The sequence below is a fragment of the Haemaphysalis longicornis genome, unplaced genomic scaffold (genome assembly GCF_048455015.1).
Source record: "Haemaphysalis longicornis isolate Haplotype H1 unplaced genomic scaffold, Haemaphysalis longicornis Haplotype H1 scaffold_6, whole genome shotgun sequence".
Lineage (NCBI taxonomy): Eukaryota > Metazoa > Arthropoda > Arachnida > Ixodida > Ixodidae > Haemaphysalis > Haemaphysalis longicornis.
The window spans coordinates 20,409,128-20,423,508 of record NW_027526407.1 but is presented as its reverse complement, the minus strand read 5'-3'; positions in this window follow the sequence as shown (position 1 = coordinate 20,423,508).

Here is a 14,381-nt window from a genome sequence, read left to right as displayed (position 1 = left end):
CACAGCGGTCAGCAGCACGACCGCACATCTGCGAACGCTTTTTTCCGTCAAAGAAATGCAATTGCTAGACGTGAGATATTGTGGAAGTTTGGGGGACACTTACTGCAGGAGTGATGTACAACAAATAGTCACATAAAGTACTTAAAATGCTTAAAATAAAAGTGTAAACTGGTCATACATTATAAACCTTATATATCCAAAAGGGCCAGAGCCGGCTCGTGGCCTAGCGGTCTGAGGCGCTGGAATTTGTTTTGAAAGTCGCAAGTTCGAATCCCCGAGAGTCATGTATTTTTTTTTTGTAAGTTGATTTTTTCGTATGCGGCCGATGTTTTCTGAACTGAGTTCACCATTTTTGGGCCGTAACGTTCACTGCTCCACGAGCGAGATCGCAGAACGCGCGCATACTGACAATGACGCGCTAGCGAGTTCTTGTTGACGTGCTGTTGCCGCAAGCACCGACTGCTTGCGGGCAGTGGGCCCAGGCCTGAATCAGCACACCCTTGGCCTGGTGCGAACTAGCTTTTTACGAACAGACATGAGTGAGGCAAGCTCCGAATATGCGGGAAAAGCGCATGGCATTTGAGAGTCTGCGGTGACGCGGAGGGCGTTCATCCACTGCGTAGGCCTCGTCTAGTGATTTCTACGATTCCAAGCCGCCCTGGGAGGTTTATCTTAGACATTTGACAGCCGACAACATGGCAGAAGCGCGGTACGGCGACAATTGAGAAATCGAGAATGCCCATCCAACAACGCCATCTTATGTCAAGCATGTTGTTTTACAGAACCGAAACCGAAACCGAAACTTTTGATTGCTAACCTTGGGCATCGTCCAATCACGGTGCCCCCCCTCCTGACGTCACAGCCTTTAGTTGGTGCGGCCGCCGCAAACCGCGCATAGTAGTTTTTCTTCTTTCGCGCTTTGTAAAATAATTACCGATTTGTCAACCGGATAAACGATGAATAGTGTGTTAATTTGAGCCAGTCTACACAGTGCAAGCCAAAACGGGAGCTTGACAAATTCACTTCAGTGTCCCTTTAAGATAAACATCTGAAGTTTCACTTCGTGGTCGCAGCATGAAGGCATCTCTAATCTAGTTTAATTAAGTAAATTTATCTGAGTTACGAGTGTACGAGACCCACCCCTTGTTTACTGTGATACGAAGAAATGTGGACACTTCAGAGCAATTATTTACTTTTTTATGTTTGAACTCAATTCAGTTATTGCGCACTGGGCTTACAAAGTCTACATCCATACTCCCGCTTTCGTCATAGGCTCCATCACATGCACGCTTCCGCTTTATCAGTTACTGTGGATTGGTGAGGGGCCGTGCTTTTAGTTTTATTCTACTGAAAACGCGGAGACAGGCAATCAGACGTAAGGTTGCAGTAGGCTATGAACTCAAAAGCCACCCAAATCCCGCTTCTTTCTCAACGGGGAATTTCGATTTACAAAGTAGTTTTAAATGTTGATTTGCTAGAACTAACAGGATTTGAGTTGGTAGAAATTGAGGGAAATCCTCAGTGCGATAAATTCATGCACTCACGTCACAAATCAGTGGTGAATATTTCAATTGTGTACACACCTGTAAAAAATCAGAGTAGGGCAAGATTCCCCTAACAAAACGTTGCCAACATTATCTTGAGGATCTTCGCTAACTCCTTATTTGTTTATTTCGACTTCGAAACAGCAGGACTTGTACTGATAAGTCATCACTTTCGAACAACGCATACAGCTTTCATGGACTTGGCGGAACGACATTAAAACTGAAATATTTGGCATGCTTTGGTCTCCGAGAATATATACCTCCCACAAAAAACTCTTAACGAATGTCATAACATCTGGCATATTACCTGCTGAAGGTCGCTGATCTAAAGGTTTACTCCTGATGCCGGCCGAAAGCATTTCTTAAAAGCATTGTCACTCACGCAATCACGCTTTGCCTTTACTGCTAACGTTTTGCCTTTAGTGCGAGATAACATTGCAGAAAAGTCTATGCTGAGTGAGCAATGAACTGCGAAAGTGATACGACGTCGATAAATTCTGTGCATGGACGTCAAGCCTACCTCTGGCCATTTGTCCATGCAGGCTTGCACTAATTTTGTCAAGAACACATACAAAAAATTTGGAGTGACACATAGCTACAAGTAATTATGCACTTTTCTCTGAAGAATGGTCCGTTTAAGGATGTCTGATGCGTGAACGACGGCACCTTTTCTAGTTTGCCCTCTGGAAGAACCCTGAGTGTACGTGCACAAACGAAACAACGCTTATAGTGCTTCGTGCTGCTTTTATAAACCCAAGCACACTACACAAGAATTTAATGGGACAATTATACAATCCACATGCTGTTTGCCACACCGGGCTCTGATTCTGTCATTCCCAGCTTTCCCCCAAATGGACGTAGTAAGTCTGTCTCATTCAAGGCTATCAATTCATCAATGAACTTCTTCTCAAGACCAACACGAACAGAGGACTGGCGCGTGAAAGGCAAACTAACGGGCACTATGGCGTCTGCCACCATACGTTCAACTTTCAGCTGCTGTCGTTTGCGACTTTTGGAACGCGTAAACCCAACGACCGAAGTTGCAAGCCTCGGTGCAGGTGAGGGACCCCACGTGCTGCTTTCAGCCGCTCCTCGCTTGTTATACAAGACTACATCCTGCCACCGCCATTCTAGCGCCTTTCCGCGTGCTGGAGCTATGTTTTTTCCACCCCTGGTATGATCTTTGCTTATGTTTATGTGTACAGGACCAAAAGTCGCCGTATAATGAACACGCCAAGGGGGGATGCCCGGCTCGGGCGCTGATCCATATTCATGGCGCCGATGGTTCGAAGAGGAGCGCGAGCAGTCGTAAAAACTCCTGTACTTCTGTTCCGGTCTACGTTTGGCCGTGGCCTTCAGATGGCGGGCCACAGAAACACGACTGCTTCCACTAATCTCTTGCTAAGCTAAAAGGAAAAAGTTCCTTTCTTGAATTCGATCGCTTCTGTGTTCTTTTGAATATTTTATTGCCGCGTCCATCGCCTGGACGCGCTCTTATTTAACTGCTGCAAACCCATGTCCCCCGCGAACACTAGACATATATCCAAGCATTTTTGGTCTTAATTGCACATGACTAAATGTCAGCCCATGTGTCGACTTCGTGTGTAACAAATGGTTGGTCTCCACGTAGAAGTTTACAGACCAAACTATACGATCCTAGATCTTCCGTTTACAGCTTCGTAATCTGCAGAACAACATTTCTTTTCTTCAGTTTTCTACTTCAATGTGTGGTAGTAAGTTTCGCATTTTGATTTTGTCAGGATGTGCCCTGAATTTATAGTGACCCGTAATTGGAACCGTGATGGGTGGCTGTGCCAGGCAAAAGACGAGATCGTGACATGCCTGGTGTAATCCTGAAATATTGAGCGGCCATCTATAAACAACTTTTTTTGTGTTGTGGTCATCGCACAGGTAGTGTGTTGTGTTTGGCAGCAACATGTGTTCTTAGGCGTGGGAAAGCCATTGAGGTATGCGCTTGAAACGCCAAGTGAATCTCAGAAACGCCGAGGCAGACATCCCTAGTTAAGCGGTTTTGATCTGTGGAGATCAAGAGATTTTGTCTGGAGCTTTTATTAGCCGATCGCCGTTGAAGGTACAAAAGTTTGTCGTGTAACAAGCATTGTTCGTTCGTGCAGCCGGTGTAAACAATGAAAAAATGAGGTGGTGTAATGGAAAGTAAAAACGCTGTCACATTTTCATCGTAAATTTAGCAAAGGTGCCTTAAGTTTTTTAGGCTTATAAACTTACACTCCTGTCGCACCTTTTTCAAATTCGGCATCAGTGTTTCTAGCTGCGCCAGGGCAGACGGCCTCTGCAAATGTCTTACATACCTCTAGGAGCTGAATCGCTTGTTTTTTCTCAAAATGTGTATCCCATCTCTTCACGTGAACATAAAGCTTTTTTCGGCTTTTCTGGCCTCTGCTAGACCGCTCCACTCTTACTTCGGCTGTCGATATAGGGCAAAGAAGTTAGTAGGCAACGTCTAAGGGAGTCGGCGTACTCGCTGTCTGCACGTGTTTTCGATTACTGCGTGTTCCGTCAGTTCATCCCTTTATCCATCTCCAGAAGGGAGAGCTAGAGAAAAACATTTATTTAAAAAACAAGAACGAAACCGGCTAAGTTGAAACTATGCGTGGGGCCCTTCATCCAGGACTTCAGTCTTCTTCGCACGTCTGCAGGCCTAGAGGGTCAGATTTTACTCGATCCCTGTGTCGAAGCTGCTGCAAATGACCACAGATGCATGCTAAGCTTGGAAGTCTGGTTTGCTGAAAGCACCAAAACAGATAGCTGGGCTATAGGTTCATGTTGACGTGGTGCAAAAAGCACGTACAAAAAGGCGGTGTGCACAAAGAGAGCACCACTTCAGGAAAATGCGTCAATAATAAAGGAACACAAACGGGCCATTACCAAGCACAACCTCTCACAGTTGGCAACTCATTGTGGCGACTGTGAATTCAGGGCGAGGTTTGCCACAACCATACACTTTCATACTGTTATATACTAGAGGGAAATCAGGCGCTGCGATCGCGGGTCGCCGTGGGCGGCGCCATTGCGGCTAGCGAGGTTTCTCGCCTACTTGGCTTAGCTAGCCAGATGGCTTCTTTTTTGTCTCGAAGCCAGAAAGGTGACTTTTTTTCCTTCTGCATCATGCATAAAGCTTCTAAATAATTACTGACAAATAAACCGTTCTGGAAGTTCAATGTTCTAATAACAAAACAAATTTCAACAACCTTTTAGAGAAATATTGTTGCTTTTTTGCAGCCAGAGTGAACTTTTCAGCCTGTTCATGAGCCACGCCAGGTACAAGTGGAACGTGCCTAGCGAGTTCATGACGGAACGCTCGCTGAAGTGCGGCTCTCCTAGATAGTGACGCCAGATTTCCCTCTAGTGTATATTAGTATGAAAATCTATGGGCACAACCACTTGCTTCTACAAGCATAAAAATCAAACAACAAGGGAAATACTCGAAGCCCACGCAATCAAAAAAAGAGGCGACGGATATGTTAGCCAGCCGCCCCTCGCACTATCGCAACAAGAAGTGGCGTATTCAGATAAAAACATGTGACGCATTACATAGCATCAATGCGTGACATGCGCCGAGACTGCGCATACATGTTTCTTCTTCTCAAAATAAATTTCAATTGTCAGTGGTACCCTGTTTGTGCATACCTCCGTATTTTCGTCCGTGCCTTTTTGCGCCTTGTGAACATTTACTGCAAGCTTTTAATAACTGAATGGAGGGCAGGTTTCTGCTCTCGGTTCCGACGCTCCCGATGAGCGGAGCTCAATTGACCAAATATTCAGCGCTCCCAGGGGCGGTTGTGCAGAAAAGAAAGCACGTGCTCAAGAAGATGGAGGGGAAAGCGGGTGGACGCATAATGGGTGTCGGAACAGCGATTAATGCGGTTATTACTACCTGTCAGCACTCACGCGCCGCCGGCGAGAGGGGCGCACGCAAGCCTTAGAGTAACCCCATAGTAGCCGGCGGTCCATAACAAGGCCTATCGGCTTTCGCCTCGCACCAACTTCCTCTTCTTTCTGATGCGCTGACTCCGCGCTTCGATTATAAGGCGTTTATTTTCGTAGTATACTGAGGAAGTTTTGTTTGAGGACTCTATTATCACATCCGTCAAGTACCTGTCGTGGTACTGTAGGGCACACAGAACGTCGCACTTTCCCTGGCAACATAACGAGCCAGGAAATGACGGGGTGTGGCCGCCGCAGGTATTCAGGGCGTCTATGCAGGATCTTTGCAAGTCCTTGCATTCCCTTTTGGAAGCAGAGGAAGAAACTCAGCCCCTGAACCACCATTTCATGCCGTCCTTAGAAAGACACGAATTCGCTTATAATATCCTTTTTTTATTATTATTGCAACAGAAGAAATCCTCAATTTATCTCGTAAAATTATGGAGTTAAGCAGTTATTACGCAGTCATTCCTCGACATTCATAGCTGAAAGAACTGCACAGAATCTCTATAGGCCTATTCTTAGGATACCAGAAGCGGAGAGCGCTTCTTTTGATTTAGGTTCGTCGACGAGTCTTCTAACGAGGTTGACGTTAGGCTTCTAACCTCGATTTGTGACTCAGTGTAGCTGCTTGCTGCAGAACCACTATTCATGGTGTTACAGCACTGCCAACGCTAGAGCTGAAAATCAACCACAACCGCGGGCAGCGTTTCTGATGCACCAGTTTTCTTTCTGTTTGATCTTTTTTTGGTATGCACTCCCTATGAACCGTGTCATAGATAGTTAGAAGCGAACGCTGGTCAAATGCTTCCCTCTGTTTTATTTTTCCCAATGTAAAGTTTTAGAACGCATCCTAGCCCATCAGAACTGAACGTGCACCATGTATTAGAGTTTCGAAGGATGAGTACGCTCTTAAAGTTTATATTTCCTCTTTTTTGCATGATGTTCCCCTCATTCAACAAATATAATTCTTAATCCTAAACAACAAAGCGTGGAGAAGGACCACAGACGAAATTTTCCGATGGGACTTGCTTTCAGCGATAAATTGATAAGCTTATAAAAGGTGGTTTATTCATTGTGGGCAAGCAGTGCGGGCTTAACCTATCACGCGGTATTCGTTCCACAACAAAGTTAAACTACTAAGATAAGCTACCAAGGTAAACTACTACTACTACTAAACTACCAACTGCTGAGACAAACGACTAAGATAAAGATAAATACAACTGCTACTAAGAAATCTAAAATAAAGCATGAGTTCGAGATCAACAACTAAACGAAATATAAATCACCTAAGGTGACATTACAGTTATGCATAAAATTGCCATATAGCTCATGCCAGTCTGGATACGGCAACATTGTGCTTTTCCGTTCGCTAGTAGTATTTGGCCGACAAAATGTTATAGCCGCTAAGGAGGCTAAAAAGCTAAAGAGAATTTTAAGGAAGTCGCATCGATATACACTCAACCAATGTTTCACTGCAATACGCTGCAGCAACATTCAACCTTCCGTAGGTGTAATTCTGCGCATGTTTTCGTGACAAGCGAGAAAAAGGCCACAGAAAATCTTGTTGGGCGCTGTTTTTACTCCGTCAGGGTGGTCATCCACTGAAGGGCGGCTTATACCGGGAAAAAATTGTTCCGAGCATCTCGCGCTCCTGTTCTATAGACACGGAAGCAACACAAAACGGAGATAACCATTGAAGAGACTGAGCCGCACCCTTTACTACACGTTTTAAAATACGCGCCCCGCGGCCTTTATACTTTGCTAATATCCCTTTTTCTAGCGATTAACAAAACCAGGATCGTTGGGTGCGCTTCTAGAGTTCCCGACAGAAACAGGACGAGACAGAACCAGTAAGAAAGAAAAAATCCCGAAGCCAGAAAAGGTTTCGCCACCCGCGAGAAAACGACAAATGCGAGTACTATACAACGCGTGTTCGTGCCTACCCGCCTCCACGGGCATTCACGGTACACGTACAACGCCTCTTAAGACTCCCGACGACAGAAAATGGAGGGTTACTAAACGGCTAATTCGGGGCTTCGTCGTATTTGTCGCCCCTGTATACGAACAGGTCGTCGGGATGCTTGCTGGCGGCCACTGGCCCTCTCGCCCGCACCACCGGTGCCGCGCCCGGCACCGTTGAGTCACTGAGAAACGGGTGGGACAGGCGTGGAGCGTCGCTGAGCCGAAGTTCTGTGCACTGTGTTCGGTTCTTATGCATGTTAGCCTGCTTGGACTTTGATACTTTTGTGGAAAGGGAATGACGGTGGTGGCGACGATGATCATTATTATGATGCGTCGGATGATGATTGCGGTAGCGATGAACTTTATCCTGCTCTTCTACCGTTCATTTCCCCCCCCCTCACATAACTTTACGTCCTGCTCTAAACCTTATTCTCTTTCTTTTTGCATTGCTTAATTCTGTTCCAGCTTACCCACTCCCGCATGTTGAAAGGCCACTGACGAAGTAAAAAGCGACTTTTCGCTGGCGTGAAGAACTCCATTAGTTCAAAATGATTTCAAAATACTATCCAGACGGGGCTACCGTCTTTGTGGAATCTGTAGATAGTCAATGCCTGGAGGATTGGGAAGTTATATTGGGCTGCGTTGAGGGGACTTTTGAATTCTGGTTCAGAAAAAACTACACCGCTGCCGCCCCATTCGTGCCACAGGGGCATAACTGGTCCCCGCATGTTAATGATTTAAAGTTGAAACGAAAGCCCAGGGGGTAGTCACCCCAAGAAAACCTCGGGTCGTAACCGAAACCTACCAAGGTCAGCCCTGGGAACCGCTGTCAGGAGTTAAATTACTAAGTTATAACATACGGACGATTGAAACAGCGGTAGCTGTAACGAAGCGCACTAGCTTTTCGGTATTGGATAGCTTCACACTCTACTTGTTGAAGAGTACTAATCTAGGTGCCTGGTTTATAGATAAGGCCGAAATGAACTTCTTCCACTTCCTTCCTTGCCACATTAAAAAAAGTAAGACAAGATGAAAGATATGTCAAGCTATGGCAATAACGTATTACGGAAATATCAAACAGGAAAGATGCAGAGAAGTCAGTAGAGAGGGAACGGGACTGAAAGGGACTTACAAATGTCGTCCTTAGAAGTACGCAAAAGGTTTGAGAAAACGAAAATAAGGATACAATTTCTTTGTCACCATCAATTCAAACGAAAGAGTATACGAATGGATTTTCTGACAAATACGTTTACCAAAATATACACAACTGCTCACCAGTCTGGCCGAAAATTCTTGCCTTTACTCATGGTGTTGTTTCCCTTTGTGTCGGAACTTCAAATGCTAACGGTTTTGGTATTGCCGAGATTGCCGACCAGCAGCATTGTGCAACTAAGTTTTCGTAATCTTTGCATGCTTTATTTGTGAACCAAGTAAATTTTTATTATTGACATTTATTTTGTGGTTCTTCTTACCGGTAATGTACGGGCTATTATTCACGAACCCGGTTAAAAGTCCTTCTCCCAATCGGTATCCACTATCTTTATCAACCGTCAAACGGAATCGCAGTAGAAAGCCCGTGGTCCTGAGCCTATGAACTAAAAATCACGAAACGGCTTTAAATGAGGAATATGTGTACTATACATTACGAAAATAAGAGAAATCAATTTCTTTCTGAGGGAGGATCACAATCAGGGTTGGAAGGATTAGGGATTAAAAAAGCGCAAGCAAAAGACTTGTCCATTAACAAAAGACATGCTCATAAACATGCACGAAACGATTGGCTGAGCTCTTATTGTCTAGTTCGAAGATAAACCCGTAACACCTATCGCAGCTTTACGGTGGGCATAGAGAAACGCGCAAAGTTCGACATTTGCTGTTTCCAACTGGGGCCGTTATGCTTCCGGTAGATAGCAAATTCTTAGTGCACGCAACTACGCCGAAGTGACTTCCGACCTCGGGCGCCTCGCTGCATCGGCGGTTATCATACAGGAACCGCGGAAGTGCGCTTTTGAAGCGGGGTACGTTGTTCTCTTTCCCTCCGTATTTTCTCTATCTCAATATTTGAGTCACCGCTAAACCAGTACCACAACGCGATGTTCCCGTCACAGCCAAATAGCCGCCAAGAATTTACCGTCTGAAAGCGTGCCAACTACATTAGCGTGTGCAGATCAATGCCCATTCCCTCACCAGCATTTCACTTTTTCACTTTTGGTTTTTCAAGAGCACTGAGGATTGAGGGGCAAGGTATTTGTTGCTATTCTCCGCTACGTTATGTTTTTTCACTTCCCAACAACCTTCGATTGCGTTTTTTGTTAGGCGGGTTTCTTATGGCATGTCATTTATTAATTTATATTTTTTACCCAGAGTACCAACACCCATTCAAGCGCGAATAGGGGAAAAATCACGCCATATAAGGAATCACAAAAAACATAGATTTTAAATCAATTTGAAGCGTACAGGGTTTAGGATTAAGCGTCACGGGAATGAGTGCGTTAAAGGTGTTGGGAATAAATTACACCCACCTCCCCTCGCGGGAACCCTGGTGTGATGCGACGCTGAGGGGGGTTCAAGCGCAAGCGGAGAGCAACCGTCGACCGAAAGGCCGCCGGAGAGCGGCACACCGGTTATATGCGCAGCGCGCCCGAAGGAGAGGAGACCGCGGAGAGAGAGAGAGTGCCGCGGCTATGACGCAACACAATCCAACACAATCCACTTTAATCCAATCCAATCCAAATCCAATCCAATCCAAGTCAAGCCAAGCCAAGCCAAGCCAATCTAATCCAATCTGCGAGAGAGTGTTCGGTATCGGAGAGGAGAGGGGGAGAGGGGCTGCGGACAACAACGGACGCACGCAGGAAGGACACGGCCGCCGACAAGAGATGCTCTGAGCGTCGCATCTAAAAATCGTCTTACGTTAAATGCGTCTGTCCCGACCTTAGCTGCCACGTTTGCGCACACGTGGTTTAAAAGCCTCGACTATGCATTACTGATTCGCTTTACGAAAATTACATCCAGTGCTAATGAAAAGCACCAGTTATCACAAATCGGTAATGCTGAGCTAGCATAAAAAGAAAGTGCATGTGTAACATCAAGTAAATCCCTTCGGGCTATAGATTAATGGGGCGGAACAGCTTACCTTGGGGTGTCCTTGATTCGGCTTTCTTGGATACAGCGCAAAAAAGACGTGGACGCGTACGAGTAAACGGAACAAGGTTAGTCAATTTTTATTACGTACAGTCATCGCCGTCACCTTTTATGCACAGCTCAATTAGGAGACGAATTTAACACTTCTTACAATTTTTAATACCTTCAGGTGTGCCAACACGTTCCATATGTAGATAGCGAGATCTATGAGCGAATTGAAGTACTTTTCACATGTGTGTTATGGCCTCCTTACTGACCCAGGAAGCAAAAAATAATTTGTATTGACTGGCAGACTTCACCAAAATCGAAAACAGCAGCCCCCGAAAAACATTAATTTTATTGCCTAGATCCAGTTTTTAGAGGCCGAAAAGGACGAGCCCAATTCTGTGCTAAATATACCTGAAGGGTCAGGTGCCTACGCCAACACCGCTATATGCACACATGCCGGAAGTTTAGCAGGAATGGATAGAACCTGTGTGCTCCCTATATCAATAGCGCCTTGCCAAAGTCTACTTGCTCGCTAGTCTACTCATACTATCAAAAGCTTCATTTCCGTATTTCATGCCGTCAGTGACTCTCTCGTTGTAAGGTGAATTGGTCTCCTTTATTCCTTTGGTCTCCTGTCTTTCAGCATCCTGCTATCTGAAGAAAACCGTAGCACTATAGGAGAACAACGTTACTATTTGTCCTTTCGAGCCACGAGCATCTGTCCTTTTTGCAGCTCAACAAGCACATCGAGCGAAAATTTCGAGGAAAGATGCTACACACTTTCACAGCGATGCAGAACAGAAAACCGAGGGATAAGACAAAATAGCTTCCAGCAAATGAGGAGAAGTACTTGCGCGAAAGAGGACCAGCAAGTAATTCTTAAGAAATGGCCTCAACAAGTGTAGCGGCAACAAAGAATTCAGAAAGAAGGCAAAAGTGGCTTTCAGTGATGAAACTGGGTTCACTCTTTGGCAGCTTCTACACACTTGGTGAATATCTGACACTATTAAAAATGCAATAAGATGCTTGAAAAACGGCGTGGTGAAGGCCTGCCAGTGACTTCTTCACACGTTTTCTTTATATCTCCGTTATTTGTTCGAAGATTGCGATGACATTGGTATCATTGTTATCGGGACTAAGCAGTCTTTCTAATACACCCAACTTGTATTTTGTCTACATGGCTCCTTTAACGACATGACTTGAACTGACCGCCCATCTGTGCTCCTGCATTGCAGCCGTTATTCTTCGAATAGAGAAATGAAGGTTGATCTCCTCTTTTCTTATTCCATTAATGAGGCAACAGACCAACACTGGCGGATTTGAGGGGCGGCGTATGGACGCCCCCCCCCCCCTCCTAGGCGATCTAAAATGGCTTAAGAAATTACTATTTCGGGTGCCCATAAAGACCTATTGGCTGACCTTGGGTGCGTAAATAAACGCGATTGATTATTGTTGTTACTCTTATGATTATATTACAAAGACAAGAAATATTATTGTATTATCATCATCTAGTGTAATATCATCATCCTCACCACCACAAAAAAAATCTTCGCACCACCCCCTAGAGTGCACCCAAAAAATCCTGTCTTACAGACCAACAGACCACAACAGTAAAAAACGCTAGGAGTTGGCCTTTACCTCCAAGCGCTACCGTAATTATCCAGATAACACAACGCTGTTCTTGTAAACTTTGTACGAGTCACCATATGTTATCATGTTAAACGCTTATCGAACACGATGAAATTGCCACAGTGTTGTAAAAAGCACGCACCTACCATGTGTAATATCCAAAAGAAATGTTTCCACCGCCAAAACATACGCAAATATTTTAGTGTACTCGGCGTTTGATGATGATTAACTTTGATTCAGAACGAAGTTTAGCATCGCTTTGTATGGCCCGAAAAACTTCGCTTGTGCTCTTGCCTTTTCCTTCCACTCTTTAATTCTTTGTTATTTACTCTTGTGTCTTTACTTGACCGCAAGGTGTTTTAGGGAATAAAATTAGTATAAACTGTAAAATAAATACTGTGCCTTCAAACGTTCATTTAAAAGGGCGTATGTGTGGAAATTACGCTGGAAAAATGACGAGTGAGCAAACGTTCACTGCACTGGACTTCGCAAGGAAGGATAATGCCAGTATTATCACGATGCGGGCTGCGGCACGGGATGTCCCTGGTTCGGAGAGTTCCTTAGCACGACCTTGCGAAGTTGTTGCAGGGTGCTAAGCTGGGCAACAGTGGACCCTCCGATTATCAGTCCCGTATCGTTCGTGGACTTCCCGGGAGGCGATCCGGCTCTCGTTTTCCCATGTGTTCCTAAAGAACTTCCGGTCCGAGGGCCCTCCTCGGACTTCCCGCGGGCCGCCCAGTACTGGTAAATCGAGGATGCCCAGTATGACGAGGACACAGCGGAGCTTAACCGATGAGGTCTCCCAGAGAACGTAGTGCTTGAAGAGCTTGATGGAAACTGGGTGTAGCTAAGCTTGATAAACCGCACTATATGAGCGCGTCGTTTGAGCTCAGCTGTGAGCAACTGCGATTGTCCAGGCAACTTACAACAGTGCGCCCCCCAGGGACATTTTTGACGTGCATATTCCTTCCTTTCTTTCGACCCTCGACTAAAGCAAAGCAGACAATTACGCCTCACATTTGTGTTTACTTTTAGTATATTGATGCCTCCCCCTCAGTAGATTCGGTAATGAATACCGCTCTGGGCATGTATATCCGCGCCCGCCCCAAAGACAGATAGGTTGCCCCGCGGGTGTTACACTTCTCTCGTGGGCAATTCCCTTCTCGTGTTAACAATTCCTCGCATACATTTAGTGGCGTCGAAATTGATTGTTCACAAAACATTCGGCGCTTCTTTTCACCCTGATCCCAGCTGGCCCAAACAGTTGCCTGCAAGATGGGTCAAATCCCGCTTACCTGTAAAAGCGAATCGTATTTTAGACCTTCAATTGTTCGCCCGGCCAAGTCGAGCGCGCGTTCGTTCAGCAGCGCAGAATAGCGATAATTGCAGCCTTGCGAACTACATCTTCGCATCGTCACTCCGCTTTGGCCTTAGCTTCACAGGGGACCACAGTTAAAACTAACGGGTAGATTATTAATGAAAGCGCAACGCGATGATTGCAATACCCAAGCCCGTCATTATCTTGCACAGCGTTGCACTATGGTGTGCCAGTTCTTCACGCCCGTGGGTACACATTGACGGTTTTTGCTTCCCTTCTGTTAACTCGTTCTCGGTCTTTGGGTTAATCAGACCTTAAAGCGTCTGTCCTGACGCGTTCGAATCGAACTGTCAGGCTTCGCCTTCTCTTTCTTCAGTGCGAGGAAAAGTGCGCGACTCGAACAAAGACTGCACTCTTAATCTGGATCCACATAAGATCCACTTAGTAACTGGAACTTTTTTGCAAAAAAGTTCCACTTATATATTTGGAACCGTGTTCCACATACCCTGAAAATGTAAGTGGAACAGTGCACCACATATTTTTGCAGCTAAATTATCTGGATCGGCGTTCCAAATAAAACTATACGGATCACTGTTCCAAATAAACGGGTAGTGTAAGTTACTGGAACACTGATCCACGTAAAATGATTATGGATTTATCCGGTGCGCCGTTCCAGGTACCTTCAGACCAGCTGTTTATATAAAACGGTGTTCCGATAGACGTTGAGAAGCTGTCTATGGGACTCCACTTTTCCAATATATCTGCTTTCCTGTTGGTATAAACTGAGGTCATTTGCCAGGCTGGCGGATGCATTGGTATCAGAAGGA